The sequence below is a fragment of the Silene latifolia genome, chromosome 2 (assembly GCF_048544455.1).
Source record: "Silene latifolia isolate original U9 population chromosome 2, ASM4854445v1, whole genome shotgun sequence".
NCBI classification, from domain to species: Eukaryota; Viridiplantae; Streptophyta; class Magnoliopsida; order Caryophyllales; family Caryophyllaceae; genus Silene; species Silene latifolia.
Genome location: NC_133527.1, coordinates 20,109,745 through 20,129,227, shown reverse-complemented (window position 1 = coordinate 20,129,227; position 19,483 = coordinate 20,109,745).

Here is a 19,483-nt window from a genome sequence, read left to right as displayed (position 1 = left end):
TTTAATCCACTCGATCGAGTGGTTTTGATGGTTTTGGGCTTTAATCAGCCCGCGTGATGTTTTATTTCGCTAAACTTATTTTCTTTTGCTATTTAAGCACGCTTTACTAGGTTAATTAGGATCATCTTTCATACTATCAAACTCTCTACTGTTAAACATTATTACGTTGCTTTTCTTCCTCTACTGTTACTTTATTTCGGGATTGCTTTTACTCGGATTTTGTGTTCTTTACGCCGGATTCGCATTGATTGTAAATCCTTCTCTTCCTTTAATAATAATTAATCATTTGGTTACTTTAATTTTTCTTGTTTGTGTCATTATTTCCTTTGCCCTAATTTTCTTTATTGCAATTTATTGTTTATTTATAATGTTTTCTGGGGAATTTAATTCTTAGTTTAATCACCGATATGAGTAGCTAAACCCCCTTCATGTTGGGATTAGGGGATCTGCGGTAGAAATGCGACGATATAGTGAATGAATTAGACGAATTGATTACGAGACTCTGTCACTATAGCAATTTAATTGTATTTATTCGACTTAGTTGAGTGCACGCTTCTATGTCACCCTTTAATCTGGTTAAAATTAATCCTGGATCGAAAGATTGGACTAAATAGGCCTGCTATAAACAGTAGACTACCCTAATGAGGATGAAAGTTAAGTTAGTGGTATTTTAGGATAGGAAGTGGACCGAAAGGACCTTTCAACATCCGTATCACATTAGTTCGTCTGAATCATTTACAAATTGAAATGTCGCAGTGTAACGCCCCAATTTTTTTAATCGTTAATATATTTCGAAAATAATTTATTAATCAAATAAAATTTGATATTTAAGTATTTAAAGTAAAAATAATTCAAAGAAATATAATTTTATTATATTTTGAAGAAAAGTATTTATTTTGATAGTTTCGAGATGTTTAAAAATAGTTTAAACCGTGTAAAACTTTTTATTTCGAAATAAGGGCGTATCGGGGGGAAAATGACAATTCTTTTGAACGTTGGGTAAACGAATTTGGAAATGGGTCGTATGAATACTCAATTTTCTTGTAATCTCGTGTTTAAGAACTTTGGTCTTGTCGGAATTTGCATTTGACTTACGGTTTTAATTATTATCAAAACGAGTCAAAACCGACTCGAAAAATCCCGACTCAAACCCGCTCTTTCCTCCTTTCCCCTCCCTTTCACGCGTCACTCCCCCTTCCCCTTCATTTTTCTGGTTTTCTTGTTCTTCATCCTCTAACATTTCCCAAAATTATCAAAACACCATTTTCATATACAATTCCAAGGTAAAATCGTCACATCTCCCTCATTTCTACTCGGATTTTCACGAAATTTACATTTCCGGAATCCTCTCGTCGAGATCTACAACCTAGTATGTTTTAATTTCAGTTTTCTTGAAGTTGTTTTAAGACGAATTTTCGGTATTTTCGGTATTTATGTACTTATTATGGTGTTTTATTGTTTAATTAGGTGAAGAATTGGAGGACGAGTTTGGGGACTCGTATATTGTCGAGGATAGCGGCTAGTGCTTGTTAGGGTTTGGGTTTAAGGTGCTAATTGCTCTTTTTCTAGCTTAAGGTAACATATTTCGAGTTACTCGACGAAAGATCGTCACATGCTTTGTTGTTTTTGGATGTTTTGTGATTTTTGGTTTGAGTAGAAATTTTCACATGTTAAAGTTTGATGCATGCATGCTTAATTTATGCCTTTTGTTAGTTTAAGTTAACAAAGTTGAATTGGGAACGATTAATTAGTGTTCAGACGATGTTATAATGAACAAAAATGGAAAAAAGAGAGGTGTAGGGGGGCGGCAGCAGGCCCGGCAGCAGCCCGGCAGGCCCACGGCTGGCCCGGGTCGGCCCGTTGCTTGTTTCGCGGTTTTCCATGCAATGTTCGTCATTTTAGGTTCATTAATGAGATAATTAGAATAAGTAACGTATGGGTAAACTTTTGAATTAAATCAAATTAGTAATAAAAATTATGTTAAAGGTAAAAATTATATTTATTTTGGTAGTTGCACATGTTAGTATAGGTTAGAAAATGAAGTTGTAAAGATTAGGCTCAGAATGAATTATATAGCGATAATTATAATGTTTTGTTGATTGTGCCGAAAACTGAGCCTTAGTCCCTTTGACTGATGCGATGTCAGTTAATTGAGTGATTGGTCAGCCGCAATTTAACCCGCACTGCCGCAGGTCAGGTTGGGTAAAAATTCGGTTGAATGAATTAGATAATCGGCCTTTTTCTTGTTTTAGGCCATTTATTATATTTTTATTTCACATGTGTAATTAGTTGATTTAAGTAGCTTCTTATATTGTAGAAACGGCCCTAGATTCCCTGAAGCCTTTAACATGGTTAATATTGTTAGAATTGGAAATTAGTATTGAATTCTTATTGAGGACACTGTTGGTTTATCTGCTGAATAGACATTTACATAGCCTTTCACATGATAGAATGTTAGCATTTAGGTTGGTAAGTTGGACTTTTTGTCCTCTTATGGTTAAGTGGGTGTCTTACTTGTCTTGTGTGGTGTGGGCTAAAGTATTCAAGTGGGACTAGTGGGACTAGGTCCTAGGTGAGTATTTCGGCCTTCATCATAGATAGGTCTTTATAGTCTTTGACGAGTATATGTTCACTGCTTGATAGCCTTTGTGTTCCTGACTAGTGGATTTATATCCAAGTTGGGGCATGACCTCATTACTTATTTTGATAGTAAGTGGTCAGTTTAAGTACTAGCCAACCCTTTGGTGGACTCCTTAGGGTACTCACTTTGTTTTAGAAAAATTGTGGGTCTTGGGTGCGGTGGTGTGTATCCGCATGTCTAGGTCTGCCATGATTTTAGGCTAGGGTTGTGTTGTGTCTTGGCCATGTTTTATTAATATTAACCGCTGAGCCAAGATACCGGTTCGATTACCTTACCTACCTCGTGGTATAGACTCGAGTTACAGAGTGACTATTGACGGTGCTAAGAACTTATGCATGTCTTTGATATATTGCCCTTTCTTGTATGGTGATTTTATGAATCTTGTAATAGGTGAGCCGTAAGCTTTGGTTACTGATTGATAAAGTTTGGATTACTATTTGTTATATGATTCACATGATAGTTTAGTTTGGTCAGTTTAGGGGTCATAGGTTAGTTTACATGATAATTACATTGTTTATCATATTGTTTACATGTTTTAATACATGTTACATTAATTTTGACGATTCGTGGTCGGAGGACTCGGTTACTCCCCACCGAATTGTGGCTTTCGTGTTTGTATAAAATGCGATTGACAGTTGTTGATGCTTTGTTGGGGTCACGCAGGCGAGCTAGTGAGCATATGGAACCTTGGACCTAGTTTTGGCTATTCTTATAGTAAACCTTTTATCTTTTGGTTTTGTATATAATTTGAAGGGACATATGTCTCCCTTTTCTATTTTGGGTTTGTATCATTACATTTTCTTATCGTTAGCTATGGCATGTAAATTAGTTCGTTAGCATTGCAGGTTTTGGCACCCGCCTCTTGGGAATGTTGGAAATGTTGTGATTGGTTTAGAAAAATTTTTGAAATTACAGGTTTTTGGCTAGTTGAACCAATTACAAACATATCCTACCAGTTTTTCCGTAGAATTTACGCCTTTATTTATCGTTAATTTTTAGGGTGTCACAGTTGGTATCAGAGCTTATTTGCTCCCGACGCACGTTTGTGCACCCCACTTAAAATCACTTGACCTTTAAATAATAAACTTGAGAGATGGGTAGGATGGGTAGATTTAGGATTTTATGTGGTAGTCTATTTGTGATTGCTAATTGTTAGGTACTAATTGATTTTCTCTTTTGTAAGATGGCTCTCCAATAGATGTAGATAATGCAATCTTACCTTAGTCTTCCAATCTCGTTGTTTATTCGTCTTTCATATTCCTCTTCTCTCGCCTTGGTAACTACCTTTCAATTCTTTCTCCCGATTCATCTTAGGTTCGTTTTCTTCTTATAATAAAGCCCATGTGGACATCTTCCTTTTATTCCGCAGGATAGTTCCCTTGTTCAAGAGAACCCGGTTTTGAGAGAATGTATCATTGGAGGGCGTGAACGAGTTGAGAAATTGATTGGTTAAGGTTTGAGTGGTATAGGAGAATATAACTTGGGATCCTTTGGTTAGACTTGTTAGTTGTGCATGATATGAGAGCCTATTGAGTTGAGGAACACCTTTGGATTTATGTCTATTGAGAGCTTATTTGTTATAGATGATTGAGCATGGGTACTACCTTAGCACATAAGATGGAATGAACCTGAGCTACTTCATTTGAGAGTCTTGATGTTTCTTATGGAGAATTAAAGGAATGATAGTTAGCCTTAATCCTTGTAGGCCTTGAAAGGAATACAATAGGACATTGACGTTGCTTAATGGTTTGGTATCGTACTTTGGAATTAGTTAGTTTGTTAAACCTTTTGAGTTGACCAAATTTAGTATAGAGTAGCCCTTGTTGACTTTATTAATCATATCTGAATTTGGGAATTTTGGTGGAAAGTTGTTCGATGTAGTTCGTGAGTTCAAAGATGCGATTCTAATTCATGGTATCGGAGACTAGAAGTATTAAGTGGTGAGATGAGGGAGTAAACAAGCCATGGTACTTGGGGATGACATAGCAAGTGAAGTTCGATGACGAGAATTGTAAAGGAGATACCTTGGGACTTGGATGGTAACAAATGAATTTGTGTGGTGAATTGATTTTGGCTCTTGGAACCAATTGAGTTGAGGAAAACCAACCATTGTGAGTCCTTGTTAATCCTATGATATGGTAGACTTTTGAGTCTTTGTTGAGCACCTTAGTGATGTAACTTTATCATAGCAATCATAAGCTTTGAGGAGTGTTTGGGTTAAGCGGTAACCCTTTCATTATGCCGCTGTTGTTCTCCTCTCCTTCTCTTTAGCATTTGTTGAACCCTGTTTTTATGCCGAAGTTTACGTATCTTCTTCTTGCCCGAAATATCTTCTTAACTCGAGTACCTCTTATTTCTGTCAACCGTTATTTTTACGGTCCGACTCCTTAGTTTCCTAACTCGTCATGCTCATGCATCCTTCGAAAATATTTTACCGTTTCTCTATTCCGTTATAACTCCTTATCTACTTAGTATAGTTGGTACCTTGTTGACCATGTTTACAGAGTTAGTGGGATATGATTTGAGGATTTTTGTATTTTGATTTTTGTCGGGAATTAGTGTAGGAGTTTGTGTCTGTATTTGACCCTGCGATATGAGAGCTAGATTTTGATGGAATTCTTATGATGGCAATGATGTAGTCTCCTTGCGAGTTAAGGTTCGCGTGTTTTGGTGGTATAAGACCCACTTTGGTTTCAATTTGATGATGAGACTAATGGGATTAGTTTACCTGGGTGGAGTATTTCTATGGTTATTTTGGATTTGTTTTGCGATCGTCGTTCGGGATTGTCGTTTGTCATTTGATCCTTACTTTACGGAATTGGGGATTGATAGTTAAGTCTGTGGATTGTTATTGTAAATTTGGACCTTATATTTAATCCTTTGAGGAATCTTTCTATTGGAATTGGAATATTGTTGGGAAGTAGGATAGTGAACCTTGAGTAAACCGATCAGATGATTTGTGTGATGAACCCATTTATCTTATAGTTAGTGCTAATTATGGATTGGATAGTGCAACTTGTTGCTTGTGGGTTGGTTTCAAGCATGAATGCGTTTGAGAATATTGAATCTTGGTAAGGGTATAATATTGTTACTAGTTTCGACTTTGGATTTTGCGTTTGTTTGATGGAGAATACTGGTGGAAACATTTTAATTGGGAAACTGTTAAGTTATAATTGTAGAGGATAGGATTGTCTCAAGGATTAGCTTATGAGTAGACTTGTCGAGGAGTGGTTCAGATGACTCTTTGGATTAGTGTGGCCTCTGGTTGTTGCCCTGTTGATGTTCGGAGGACCTAGTAGGATGACTCTGTGGTTGGATAATTGAGTGAACCTTTCTCGATGTACCGATCTTCCTAATTCCGATCTCCGACAATTGTCATTCTTGCTATTCTGGCTTGTTCCGTTGTGCTCGCCTTTATGGAACTCATTTGACCTCTTGAGTAAAGCGTCTTGTTCGTTGACATCTTTATTGACTTCATCCAAAAATTCCACCTGTAAAAGTTCAATTCCTTCTTGTCTGTTGGGTGTGAGTTCCCTATCGCGACTTGCACTTCTCATTCCCGAGTTGTTTTCCATCTTGCATAGATTCTATATAGTTTGAGTAAACTTTTGGTTCATTTACTTGGAGTAAATTTACAAATTGACCTTTTTCTATAACATTTGAAAATGATTTCTCACTCTCTTTCAACCCTAGTGTTCGATTGGATATCTAAGCTATTTCTCGTTTTGTGTAATGATTCCTTTTCTTACTCTTTTTCCGAGCTACTAAGCCTTATTTAATCATAATTAGTAAAGATAGTATTCTTACTATAGAACTCTAAACTAAGATTTTGGAAATACTTATATGATTTTTAATGGTTTTAACATTAATGAGTGTTTAATCTCGTTGTTGGTGACGTCCCAATAATGGGTTTTCTCATTTATTGGTGTAGAAATATTTTTATATCTTGATATGAATATGGATGTTCTTGTCTGATCAACAAGAGTATCACCGTTTCATTGAAAAGATACCTATATTTTCTTATAACTATAATTTCTCCTTCTAAGTTTCGAGGGCGAAACTTTTTAAAAGGAGGGGTGATTGTAACGCCCCGTAATTTCGGACCGTTAATATATTTCGAAAATAATTTATTAATCAAATAAAATTTGATATTTAAGTATTTAAAGTAAAAATAATTCAAAGAAATATAATTTTATTATATTTTGAAGAAAAGTATTTATTTTGATAGTTTCGAGATGTTTAAAAATAGTTTAAACCGTGTAAAACTTTTTATTTCGAAATAAGGGCGTATCGGGGGGAAAATGACAATTCTTTTGAACGTTGGGTAAACGAATTTGGAAATGGGTCGTATGAATACTCAATTTTCTTGTAATCTCGTGTTTAAGAACTTTGGTCTTGTCGGAATTTGCATTTGACTTACGGTTTTAATTATTATCAAAACGAGTCAAAACCGACTCGAAAAATCCCGACTCAAACCCGCTCTTTCCTCCTTTCCCCTCCCTTTCACGCGTCACTCCCCCTTCCCCTTCATTTTTCTGGTTTTCTTGTTCTTCATCCTCTAACATTTCCCAAAATTATCAAAACACCATTTTCATATACAATTCCAAGGTAAAATCGTCACATCTCCCTCATTTCTACTCGGATTTTCACGAAATTTACATTTCCGGAATCCTCTCGTCGAGATCTACAACCTAGTATGTTTTAATTTTAGTTTTCTTGAAGTTGTTTTAAGACGAATTTTTGGTATTTTCGGTATTTATGTACTTATTATGGTGTTTTATTGTTTAATTAGGTGAAGAATTGGAGGACGAGTTTGGGGACTCGTATATTGTCGAGGATAGCGGCTAGTGCTTGTTAGGGTTTGGGTTTAAGGTGCTAATTGCTCTCTTTCTAGCTTAAGGTAACATATTTCGAGTTACTCGACGAAAGATCGTCACATGCTTTGTTGTTTTTGGATGTTTTGTGATTTTTGGTTTGAGTAGAAATTTTCACATGTTAAAGTTTGATGCATGCATGCTTAATTTATGCCTTTTGTTAGTTTAAGTTAACAAAGTTGAATTGGGAACGATTAATTAGTGTCCAGACGATGTTATAATGAACAAAAATGGAAAAAAGAGAGGTGTAGGGGGCGGCAAAGAGTTCCCAGAAGAAATGGCCAGGCAGCCCACGGCTGGCCCATGGCTGGCCCGGGTCGGCCCGTTGCTTGTTTCGCGTTTTTCCATGCAATGTTCGTCATTTTAGGTTCATTAATGAGATAATTAGAATAAGTAACGTATGGGTAAACTTTTGAATTAAATCAAATTAGTAATAAAAATTATGTTAAAGGTAAAAATTATATTTATTTTGGTAGTTGCACATGTTAGTATAGGTTAGAAAATGAAGTTGTAAAGATTAGGCTCGTAATGAATTATATAGCGATAATTATAATGTTTTGTTGATTGTGCTTGCTTAAAACCGAGCCTTAGTCCCTTTGATCGATGCGATGTCGATTAATTGAGTGATTGGTCACCGCAATTTAACCCGCACTGCCGCAGGTCAGGGGTTGCGGGTAAAAATTCGGTTGAATGAATTAGATAATCGGCCTTTTTCTTGTTTTAGGCCATTTATTATATTTTTATTTCACATGTGTAATTAGTTGATTTAAGTAGCTTCTTATATTGTAGAAACGGCCCTAGATTCCCTGAAGCCTTTAACATGGTTAATATTGTTAGAATTGGAAATTAGTATTGAATTCTTATTGAGGACACTGTTGGTTTATCTGCTGAATAGACATTTATATAGCCTTTCACATGATAGAATGTTAGCATTTAGGTTGGTAAGTTGGACTTTTTGTCCTCTTATGGTTAAGTGGGTGTCTTACTTGTCTTGTGTGGTGTGGGCTAAAGTATTCAAGTGGGACTAGTGGGACTAGGTCCTAGGTGAGTATTTCGGCCTTCATCATAGATAGGTCTTTATAGTCTTTGACGAGTATATGTTCACTGCTTGATAGCCTTTGTGTTCCTGACTAGTGGATTTATATCCAAGTTGGGGCATGACCTCGTTACTTATTTTGATAGTAAGTGGTCAGCTTAAGTACTAGCCAACCCTTTGGTGGACTCCTTAGGGTACTCACTTTGTTTTAGAAAAATTGTGGGTCTTGGGTGCGGTGGTGTGTATCCGCATGTCTAGGTCTCAAGGCAGATTTTAGGCTAGGGTTGTGTTGTGTCTTGGCCATGTTTTATTAATATTAACCGCCGAGCCAAGATACCGGTTCGATTACCTTCCCTACCTCGTGGTATAGACTCGAGTTATTGAGTGACTATTGACGGTGCTAAGAACTTATGCCTGTCTTTGATATATTGCCCTTTCTTGTATGGTGATTTTATGAATCGTAATAGGTGAGTCAGTTTGCGTTCTGATTGATAAAGTTTGGAATACTATTTGTTATATGATTCACATGATAGTTTAGTTTGGTCAGTTTAGGGGTCATAGGTTAGTTTACATGATAATTACATTGTTTATCATATTGTTTACATGTTTTAATACATGTTACATTAATTTTGACGATTCGTGGCTGGGAGGACTCGAAGTTACTCCCCACTGAATTGTGGCTTTCGTGTTTGTATAAAATGCGATTGACAGGTTGTTGATGCTTTGTTGGGGTCACAGACGAGCTAGTGAGCATATGGAACCTTGGACCTAGTTTTGGCTATTCTTATAATAAACCTTTTATCTTTTGGTTTTGTATATAATTTGAAGGGACATATGTCTCCCTTTTCTATTTTGGGTTTGTATCATTACATTTTCTTATCGTTAGCTATGGCATGTAAATTAGTTCGTTAGCATTGCAGGTTTTGGCACCCGCCTCTTGGGAATGTTGGAGATGTTGTGATTGGTTTAGAAAAATTTTTGAAATTACAGGTTTTTGGCTAGTTGAACCAATTACAAACATATCCTACCAGTTTTTCCGTAGAATTTACGCCTTTATTTATTGTTAATTTTTAGGGTGTCACAGCAGGACTACCGTAGTGAACCGAATTTCCGACATGTCCCTCTCCTCTTGATAGTTCAATCATATTTTATTGCCTTTCCTGCTCTTTACTTTATTTCTCTTCCTTTCAAACTTCGTAGTTTAGAACCAAATTCAAACAACCCCCCAATTGTTACCGTAGGATTAGAATTAGACAGCTATAATTACATTACCTCCCTGTGGATTCGATACTCGACTGCCTCTACTACATTTTAGTTGAGACCGTTAGGTTTTATCTTTGATAGGGTTGCGATAGCCGTGTCAAATTTTGGCGCCGTTGCCGGGGAGGCAATTGTTCAATTTATTAGTTGTTTTATTTTTAGTCCTTTTCAGTTTAAGGAACACCCGTTCCTTAAACTATTCTTATATTCCGTTTGTAGTTTCTTCTTATGCGCAGGTCACAGGGTGGTGAATTACTACCATTCAATCCAGAGATTGAGAGAACCTTGCGCGCAAAGAGGAGATTGTTTCAAGATCAACAGTTAGAGGAAGAGTCTGGTTCTCATTCCAGCTTTTACGAGAACGAGCTGTTCGAGGAGGACCCACCTTCTTCTCCAGTTTCATATTCATCAGTTGAAACCGTTACCTCTCCAGACTTTCCCGAAATGGCTGAAGAAGCAACCATTGCTAGTCACTCTGAGCCTACAGCTGCGAAACTCTATAAGGGATTTGTGTTACCAGGGGAGGCAATAAAATCCGAGCCGAAGCCGTCCCTTATCAATTTGGTTGAGAGGAATCAATTTGGGGGAGCTGCAACTGAAGATGCAGCCAAGCACATGGAAATATTCATTGATTATTGCAGTTCCATGTCTCCACCAGCTGGCGTGACTCCTGACCAAGTAAAGGAGACTATGTTTATATTCTCTCTTCGTGATGCTGCACGAGAGTGGTATAGGGATCTGGACCGGGCTGCTCATGGGGTTACCGACTGGAATTCTTTAGCCTTGGCTTTTTATAAGAAGTACTTTTCTGCCTCAAAGACTAATGCTATTAGAGCTCAGATCACGAGCTTTAAACAGGGACCTGACGAGAACTTTCATGAAGCATGGGTTCGTTTCAAGAAGCTGGTGCGAACCATTCCGCACCATGGGTTCGAAAAGTGGAGCCTTTGCAATCAGTTCTATAACGGGCTGTACGATGATCAGAGAACTATTTTGGATGCTGCTGCCAATGGCCGATTTGCTGAGAATATGGGAGAGACTAAAGGGTGGAAGATCATCGATGATTTGGCCACCCATAAGGCTGAATATGGGAACTCCAGAGGCAATCAAAGAAGAGCTGTTGAATCTTCTTCTGTAGCTGCACTTGAAGCTCTCACTGCGAGGTTTGACAAGTATGAGTTAGGAGGAGTTTCCAAGGGAGGGATGTACCAGATTAATGCTGTGACAGACGGTCATTTCGTCTGTAGAAGATGTGGAGGAGAGGGACATGTTTCTGATCATTGTCCCAACTCTTTCGAGTCATGCGCTGCCTTTCAACATTACGGGCAGACGAATACTTACTACGAGCCGAACGTCCATCCCAATTTGAGGTGGAGCAGTCAGAATGTGCTCAATCCCACTGCTCCTCCGAACCAGCAGCAGCCGTATATTCCTCCACACAAGAATCAACAAGGCTATCAGAAGCCTCCTTCTTTCAATCCTCCTAACCATGGTGCATCATCTTCCGGTGGGGTGAATGAAATGGGTGAGCTTAAGTCCATGATGCAAGCCATTACAAAGCAGCTTCAGCTGAGTGATCAACAAAGAAGCTCAAGTGATCAACAGAGAGATGCGTCTATTAAGGCACTTGAAACTCAAGTTGCCCAATTGGCCGCGAATCAGTCCACGAGAAAGCAGGGTCATTTACCGACTCAAAATGAGAAGAATCCACATGAGACGGTAAATCTGATAGAATTGAAAAGTGATCTTTCTTATGAGGGACCGGAAGTGTCGAAATCAGACCCGAGGGAAGCTGTAACTGGTGATGAACAGTGTTCTATTAAGAGAAAAGGGCTCACGACAAAGAAATTACTCGATCGACTGAAATCTGGTGTTCGATCGAGCGGAATTGAGGATGAAAGTTAAGTTAGTGGTATTTTAAGATAGGAAGTGGACCGAAAGGACCTTTCAACATCCGTCTCACATTAGTTCGTCTGAATCATTTACAGATGAGTCGCAGGACTACCGTAGTGAACCGAATTCCCGACATGTCCCTCTCCTCTTGATAGTTCAACCATATTTTATTGCCTTTACTGCTCTTTACTTTATTTCTCTTCCTTTCAAACTTCGTAGTTTAGAACCAAATTCAAACAACCCCCCAATTGTTACCGTAGGATTAGAATTAGACAGCTATAATTACATTACCTCCATGTGGATTCGATACTCGACTGCCTCTACTACATTTTAGTTGAGACCGTTAGGTTTTATCTTTGATAGGGATGCGATAGCCGTGTCAAAGTCCTCGATCGAGTGAACAGGAAGAACAGGTTGGTCGATCGAGTAGTTTATCTACTCGATCGAGTGAAGCAGAAAGTGGAGTTGGTCGATCGAGTGGAAATTGCACTCGATCGACTGACATTGATGAGGAAACTGCTCGATCGAGTGAGCAAATTGGTCGATCGAGTAGTATTGATGACGGGAAGCTTATTCGAGAGCCTGCTAGTGCTCGTTTAAGCGAGAAATCACCGGAAAGACCTCGTTCGAGAGGTAAGAAGCGTCCAAAGGATACAGAACTTGCACCGGAAGATACATTGGAAGCGAGAAACAAGGGACTTGAGATACCTATCACGGTTCCTTTCCCGAGGAGGCTGCAGAACACGAAAGCAAATCAACAATTCGGCAAATTTGTCGAACTTCTGAAAAGCTTAGAAGTCACTGTGCCTTTCACTGAGTTGCTGACAAAGGTACCCTCTTATTTAAAGTTTATGAAAGAAATTTTGAGTCGTAAGAGGAATATTAATGATAGTGAGACCGTAGCTTTTACTGAGGTGGGGTCAGCCCTATTTCAAAATAAGTTACCTCCTAAGCAGTCAGACCCGGGTAGTTTTTCAATTCCGTGTCATATCGGTATGCATTTGATTGATAACGCGCTATGCGATTTAGGCGCTAGCGTGAGTGTCTTACCGCTGTCTCTGGCCAAGAGACTTGGTTTAACAAAGCTGAGTTGCACCAACATGACCATCCACATGGCCGACCGTAGTTTATCACGGCCATTAGGTGTAGTAGAAGACGTACCTGTTCAGATCGGGAAATTCTTTATTCCCGTAGATTTCGTTGTCTTAGACATCCCCGAAGATGCACACACCCCTATTATTTTAAGGAGACCATTTTTGTCTACTGCCCGTGCAGTAATAGACGTCGGGGGTAAGACTTTGACCTTTCAGGTAGGGGACGAGGAGCTGATTTTTCATCAGTCTAAGTTCCGGAGGGCTCCCATGCAAGCTCAGCCTTGCAATGCCCTCTCTTCTATTGTTCCTATTATTGACACTCCAGATGAAAATTTGGAGAAATGCGCTGCTATTGTTAACCCTCCGCCTCAGACTGAGAGCAAAAAGGAGGAAAGTTCGTCTGTTTTCCTTGCTGCAGGTACAGATGAAAGCAATAAGGGAGTTGTCAAAGGACGTTGTGCAACTGTTGTCAGTCAAACTGGAAGTAGGGATGCCAAAGAAGATGACAGAGGAGCAAGGACGAGGAAAGTTCGAGCCTACGTAGATTGGAACTACATTCCTCCTACTGTTTCAAATGGTAATTCAAGCTCATGGAAGTTAAAGAGGACGGTCAATGTTGCTGAGGTGACGTCCTCCAGTCAGAAGCCCACCGAAGGGCTACTGAAATTTGATGGGAATTAAACGGGGAAATGCCCCGTGTAACACTTTGTAATAGATAATTTCTGAATTTCTTTTGAATTTGTTTTATTGCGTTTTAATTAGGACAATTAGTTTTAGACAATTTTTAGCGTAGACGTAAGACTATAGACTGTGCTTTTGCGTATTTGGTATTTTGGGAAATTTTTGCATGTGTTTTTATGCAGGTTTGGGGAAGTTTTACGCATTCCAGAGGAAGAATTGACGAAATTAAAGAGCTTACGCGAGAAAAGTCCTCGATCGAGTACTTTTTGTACTCGATCGAGTGAAAATCCGGTCGATCGAGCACCTTTTCCAGTCGATCGAGCAAAGCAATAAGCTGGACTAGTCGATCGAGTAAAATTTACTCAAGCGAGCAACAGGAACATCAACAGTGCTCGATCGAGCGGTTTAAAATCACTCGATCGAGTGGAAATGAATAGGACGCAGGGAGTGTTTTCCTTAAACTCTTTCTTTTTGTTCTAAGTTCATTTTATTCCCCATTTTTTTCGTCTAACACCCCTATTTGCGATCAATTTCTTCCCCAAATCCCATATTTTCTTGCCCAATTTCCAAATCCGCCACCTACAATCTGTTTCTTGCTAATTGATCTTCAAAAGCCCCTTGATTTCCCCTCTATTTGTGCTCGTCTTCTTGGTTTTAAAAGGGTTTTAGGGTTTGCGGTTTTCATCTCGAAAAATCGCCTATTGTTCTTGTTCTTTGAAGATTAATTGCATTTGTAGGATCATTGTCATCAAGTAAGTGATTCTTTTACCTTCTTTGTATTTTGATTTCGATTATTTCAAATTTTATGAGGTAAAATCGAAGCTAGGGTTCGAAAATTCATGTTGGTCGAATTTTTTCTACTTTAATTGTGTTATTGGCCCTCATTCTTCTTGCTTGATGATTAATCCCAACTCCTCGATGTTTATCACATGCTTAATTCGAATTCCACATGATTTTTGTGATATGGGTTCAGGACAGTCGAGTTTTTCGACTGTCACTTTGGTTTTTTACTGCTGTAATTTATCTAGCTAGCATCTTTGTTGCGATAATGCTGCTGATTGTTGACTGATATCGTACCCCTGTCAATGTTTAGACACTTCCACTCTGAACCCTTTCCTAAAATATGCGATTAGGGCTGTTTAAGTCGAAAATTTCGACTTCCAGACGGTTTATATGCTGCCATGATTTATTTCATTCCAATTGTTTCTTACATGCCGCTGTTGCTAACTGCTTTTCCCGTCCCCTATCGCCATTACATGCTGTAATTCGAAAGTTTGAGGAATTTCTGGGATCACTGTGCTGTAAGAGTCGAATTTTTCGCCTGATAGGGCATTCACATGCTGTCACATGCTGGTTTTACGTGTTGTTTTAGCCACGGTTAGCAGCTATTTTCTTATCATGCCCTTTACCATGTTGCAGGATGGATACTATTTCTTTACCCTCCACTAGTTCGTCCTCCAGCCCGTCCTTGAGCGAGTCAGTGGCCCCTGCTGTTGCCACTACCTCTGCCCTAGTCACCACTGCAGCCCCAGTTTTCCTTGTTTCAGCTAGCTTAGCTGGAAGCTCAGTTCAGGTTGCCACTTCCTCTACGGTCACCACCCCTGCTAGCACTGCTCCTAGTCCCTCTTCAGTGGTGACCACAGCAGCCACTACGTGTACACCAGCCTCTACTTTTGCACCTGTGACGGACTCACCTGCGGTTGCAGCTGCCTTCAGAGCTGCCCTGGTTCCTTACACCGTCCGAGAGCGAGCTGCTGCCTTGCGTTCCAGAGGCCGGGGTCGTAGACAGTCTCGAGCTACGCCAGCTCCTTCTACCTCTACTCCCGCCCCTAGCACTTCTACAGCTACTGTTCCTGCTTCTACTTCTGGGACAGTTACAGTTCGAGGGGACACTTCCCTCGATTCTCACCCAGATTATCCACAGGTACTCTTTGTTAATGCTTTACACTGTGATAAATTTTATAACTTGCTGAAGTGTATACATGTGCCTTCCCGATTTTTGGATAAATCGGCATTAGATAAACTCGGCATTTACGAGTCAGTCTGCACTTTACTACGGGTCACGGGGATGCCTGGGCTCATTACTATGAGAGGCCACACCTTCTTAGAGCTGAGTCTCGAGTTTCTCAGCTCTTTTACCTTCTCCCCAGATGCACATAAGACTGACCCCGACTGTCTTTCAGTCTCCTTCCGGTTGTTTAACCGGACTTTTCCGATGCCTCTAGCGGAGTTTGGTAGGTTGCTTGACCTTACCTCCTCGGGTGTGACATCAGACTCGAGGAAGGTTTACCGTCAGGTTTGGCGGTGCCTGGCCCAGACCCGTTTCCAGGAGCGAAAGCTCCACCAGGTCCACCATCCCCCCGCCCGTTGTTTTCTTAGACTGATGGGGAGCTCTATTTTCGGCCGAAAGGAGCCGAACAACACTACCAACACCGAGCTCTCCATCCCGGGCGGTTATCTGAACGTCGACTGTGAGGGTCCTTTTACCTTCAACATAGCCTACTTGACCGCCCAGTACCTCCATGACCAGGGGAAAAAGGAGGCGGGAACTATTGCTTGCGGTGGCATAGCCACCATTCTTGCCCACCGCCATTTCCCTACCTGGCCACGTGACTTGCAGTACCTCCCGGGAGAGAGGTTACTGAGTCTGGACGCCATGCTCGCTCAGCATTGGCTGACCCCAGACCACCGGACTTGGAAGATTGACGGCTCCTTGTCTGTTGACTTACCTTGTGACAGTCTCCCCCGTCTTGAGCCCTTACCTACTGTGGTAAAGGGCCACCGTCTACCTGCGTTGCCTCTACTTCACCTTCCTCTTCAGTCTCGCCCACCTCCTGCTGCACCTGCCGCTAAGAAGCGGCGACTTGAGACTGGAGAGGGGTCCACACCTTCAGGGAGTACCCAGCCTTCCACGGCTACTCCCGATCCGACCCCTACTCCCACTACTACTACCACTTCTACTCCTGCACCACCTCCCACTGACCAGACACAGACTGAGCCGGTCTTCCCGGCTACTTTTAGACCACCTCCCCCCTTTGTAGCGCCCGCGGTCCAGGAGCAAGGGGGCGCCGTTTACGGTTTGTTGATCGAGCTTGCAGAGCGTCAGGCTCGTATAGAGAGGGACTTAGCTTTGACCCTACACCCTCTGTACGAGTACCACCTGCGGCGACACAGACCGATCCCGGAGGGTTGGCCACACCCTTCCTTCTTCCAGTACCCAGCTGAGGGGTACCCGGCGTCAGAGGAGGAGGAGGAGGAGGACGAGGACCCCGAGGTTGCAGTGGAGAGAGCACGCGCTGAGGAGCGGAGGAGGCGAGAGGAGGCGAGAGGAGGAGGAGGATCCGGAGTACAAGGTGGATGGAGACGACGACGACGACGAGTAGCTACTGGTCTACTCACTTCCCCAGTTTTCTGGCTGGTTTGGGGAAGTTCGTATTTTGTATGTATCTCTTACTCTTTTATTTCGTCTCCTTTATTTTATTATTTTTATTTTGTTGGTTGTATATTCCCGTTCCCCTGTATATATCTGCTGGTGTATGCTGGAGGACAACGAGGGCGTTGTCCGTTTTGGTTTGGGGAGGGTATTGCATCCTTTTGAGTCTGCATCTGCATTTGTTTTGCATCCACGTTTATTTTTCAGCCTTGCATTGTTTTATTTCATTGAAAAATCCAAAAAAAAAAAATTGAAAAATTTCAAAAATTCAAAAAAAATATTCACGTTTATTTCTGCATATAGGTAGAGTCGGAACGGTAGATTCCCATGATGACAATGCACTATAACTTGTCTTTTTGCTTGAGCCTTGCACTTTTATTGATAGTTATTAGCTTTGTCATACGCATAGTCTACGAATTTCTGTTCAAATATAGCTGACTGCTTAGACTTGACCGATAAATTGGCAAACTACTTAAAAATTCTGAGTTTTAGAGCCATAACTGGTGACATTCATGACCAGTTCATTAGGAATTGAGAGTAGTACTCCTTGCATAGCATGTTCATCATTTTTGCACATTCATGACATTCAATTTCTTGTTAAATGCACATATTCGGGTTTGTGGTTGGTGTCACATGCAGGGAGGTGTTTGCAAATTCCCCTTTCCTTATACTTTTCACCCATTTAGCTCCAAATTAGCCAAAACTTGCCTTTTTGACCCATTAGCTACATTCCAAATTAAGCCTGCCTAGTCAAGCTAGTTTAGTATGTTCTTTTGTGGTATGAGTTTTCGTCTGCAGTTTGGCCGTATCCCTTTTGTATGGAGTTGTTGGAAAGTTGAGGAGAAGTAGAAAGAAAGAAAAAAAACGTGAAAGAAAGAAAAAAAAAGGAAAGAAAAAAAAAGAAGGCTGGAACGTGTAAGAAAAGAAAAAAGAGAGGATGTGAAAATGGAGGAAACAGACGTGCTCCTCTTGTCTGAGTTGAGAAGATGTTCGAAGATGTACAATCGAAAAGTTGTTGTTTTGTTTCAGTTAGTTATTTCAGACGGTGTTTAAAAAAGGGAAATTTGTGACCGTCTGACTCCTCCGTTCTATCCCATATTTTTTTTGAGGAGATTGTGTTTTGAGTCCAGTGAGTTTTGTGCCAAATGAAGGGCACTTGTACTTAGTCTTTTAGTCAGTTGAGATTCGGATGGTTTCATTATGGTCCTGTTAGGAACTAGCTTGACGCTTTTACCTCCACATTTCCATAACATGTTTTGCCTTTCTCACCTGAACCTCACTATTCCCAAATCATTTGCAAACCCTCGGCTGTGACGGACATTATTGGTTGGAATGTGTGCATTAGTACTTGAATTGTCTTTCATTTTTGTTGCATGCATGCTATGTAGGTCGCAGTTAGGTGAGTGACTGTCTTTCCTTCTCTCGTTTACATATAACATTCACCCTTTGCTTCATGAGAGAAGAGTGACCACGAGAGAGTCCGATTTGTCGGTCTTGCAAGGTCGAAAGGTTGGCTATATTTCTGAACAGCTTACAATTCGTTTGCGTATTGACTGCTTAGATTTAACTGTTAATTTTTGTTGCATTAAATTGGTTCAAGTAGACAAGTTAAGCTAGCTCTGAGTTATCATTTCCGTTCCATTAGTGTATAGTTTTGAGTTTACTCGAGGACGAGTAAAGGTTCGGTTTGGGGAGATTTGATACGTGCCTAATGTATAGTCTTTTTAGCCTATTTCAGCACGTATTTCTATGCATTTTCATATTGTTTTTATGGTATTTTGCCCCGAATTGGCTACTTTGGTTCGTTTTGTCCATTTTGTAGAAATGAACGCGAAAGTAGTGGAATCGTACCCTTTTTCGTCCTTTTTGCATGCATTTAGAGGAGACGGGATTTTCCTGAGTGAGACACTGTGTTTGGAAGCATCGTGGCACGCAATACGAGGCACTTAGACGCGGACTTGAGCTGAAATGAAGATATAGTTACTCGATCGAGCAGTTTACCACTCGATCGAGTGGTTTTTACTTCCTCTGATGATCGATCGAGTGGTTTTTCACTCGAACCTTAGCTTGCACAAAGACCAAGTCCTCGATCGAGTAACTATTTGGTCGATCGAGTGGATTTTGCTGAAGAGTTGGTCGATCGAGTGGTTTTAATCCACTCGATCGAGTGGTTTTGATGGTTTTGGGCTTTAATCAGCCCGCGTGATGTTTTATTTCGCTAAACTTATTTTCTTTTGCTATTTAAGCACGCTTTACTAGGTTAATTAGGATCATCTTTCATACTATCAAACTCTCTACTGTTAAACATTATTACGTTGCTTTTCTTCCTCTACTGTTACTTTATTTCGGGATTGCTTTTACTCGGATTTTGTGTTCTTTACGCCGGATTCGCATTGATTGTAATTCCTTCTCTTCCTTTAATAATAATTAATCATTTGGTTACTTTAATTTTTCTTGTTTGTGTCATTATTTCCTTTGCCCTAATTTTCTTTATTGCAATTTATTGTTTATTTATAATGTTTTCTGCTGGGAATTTAATTGCTGTTAGTTTAATCACCGATATGAGTAGCT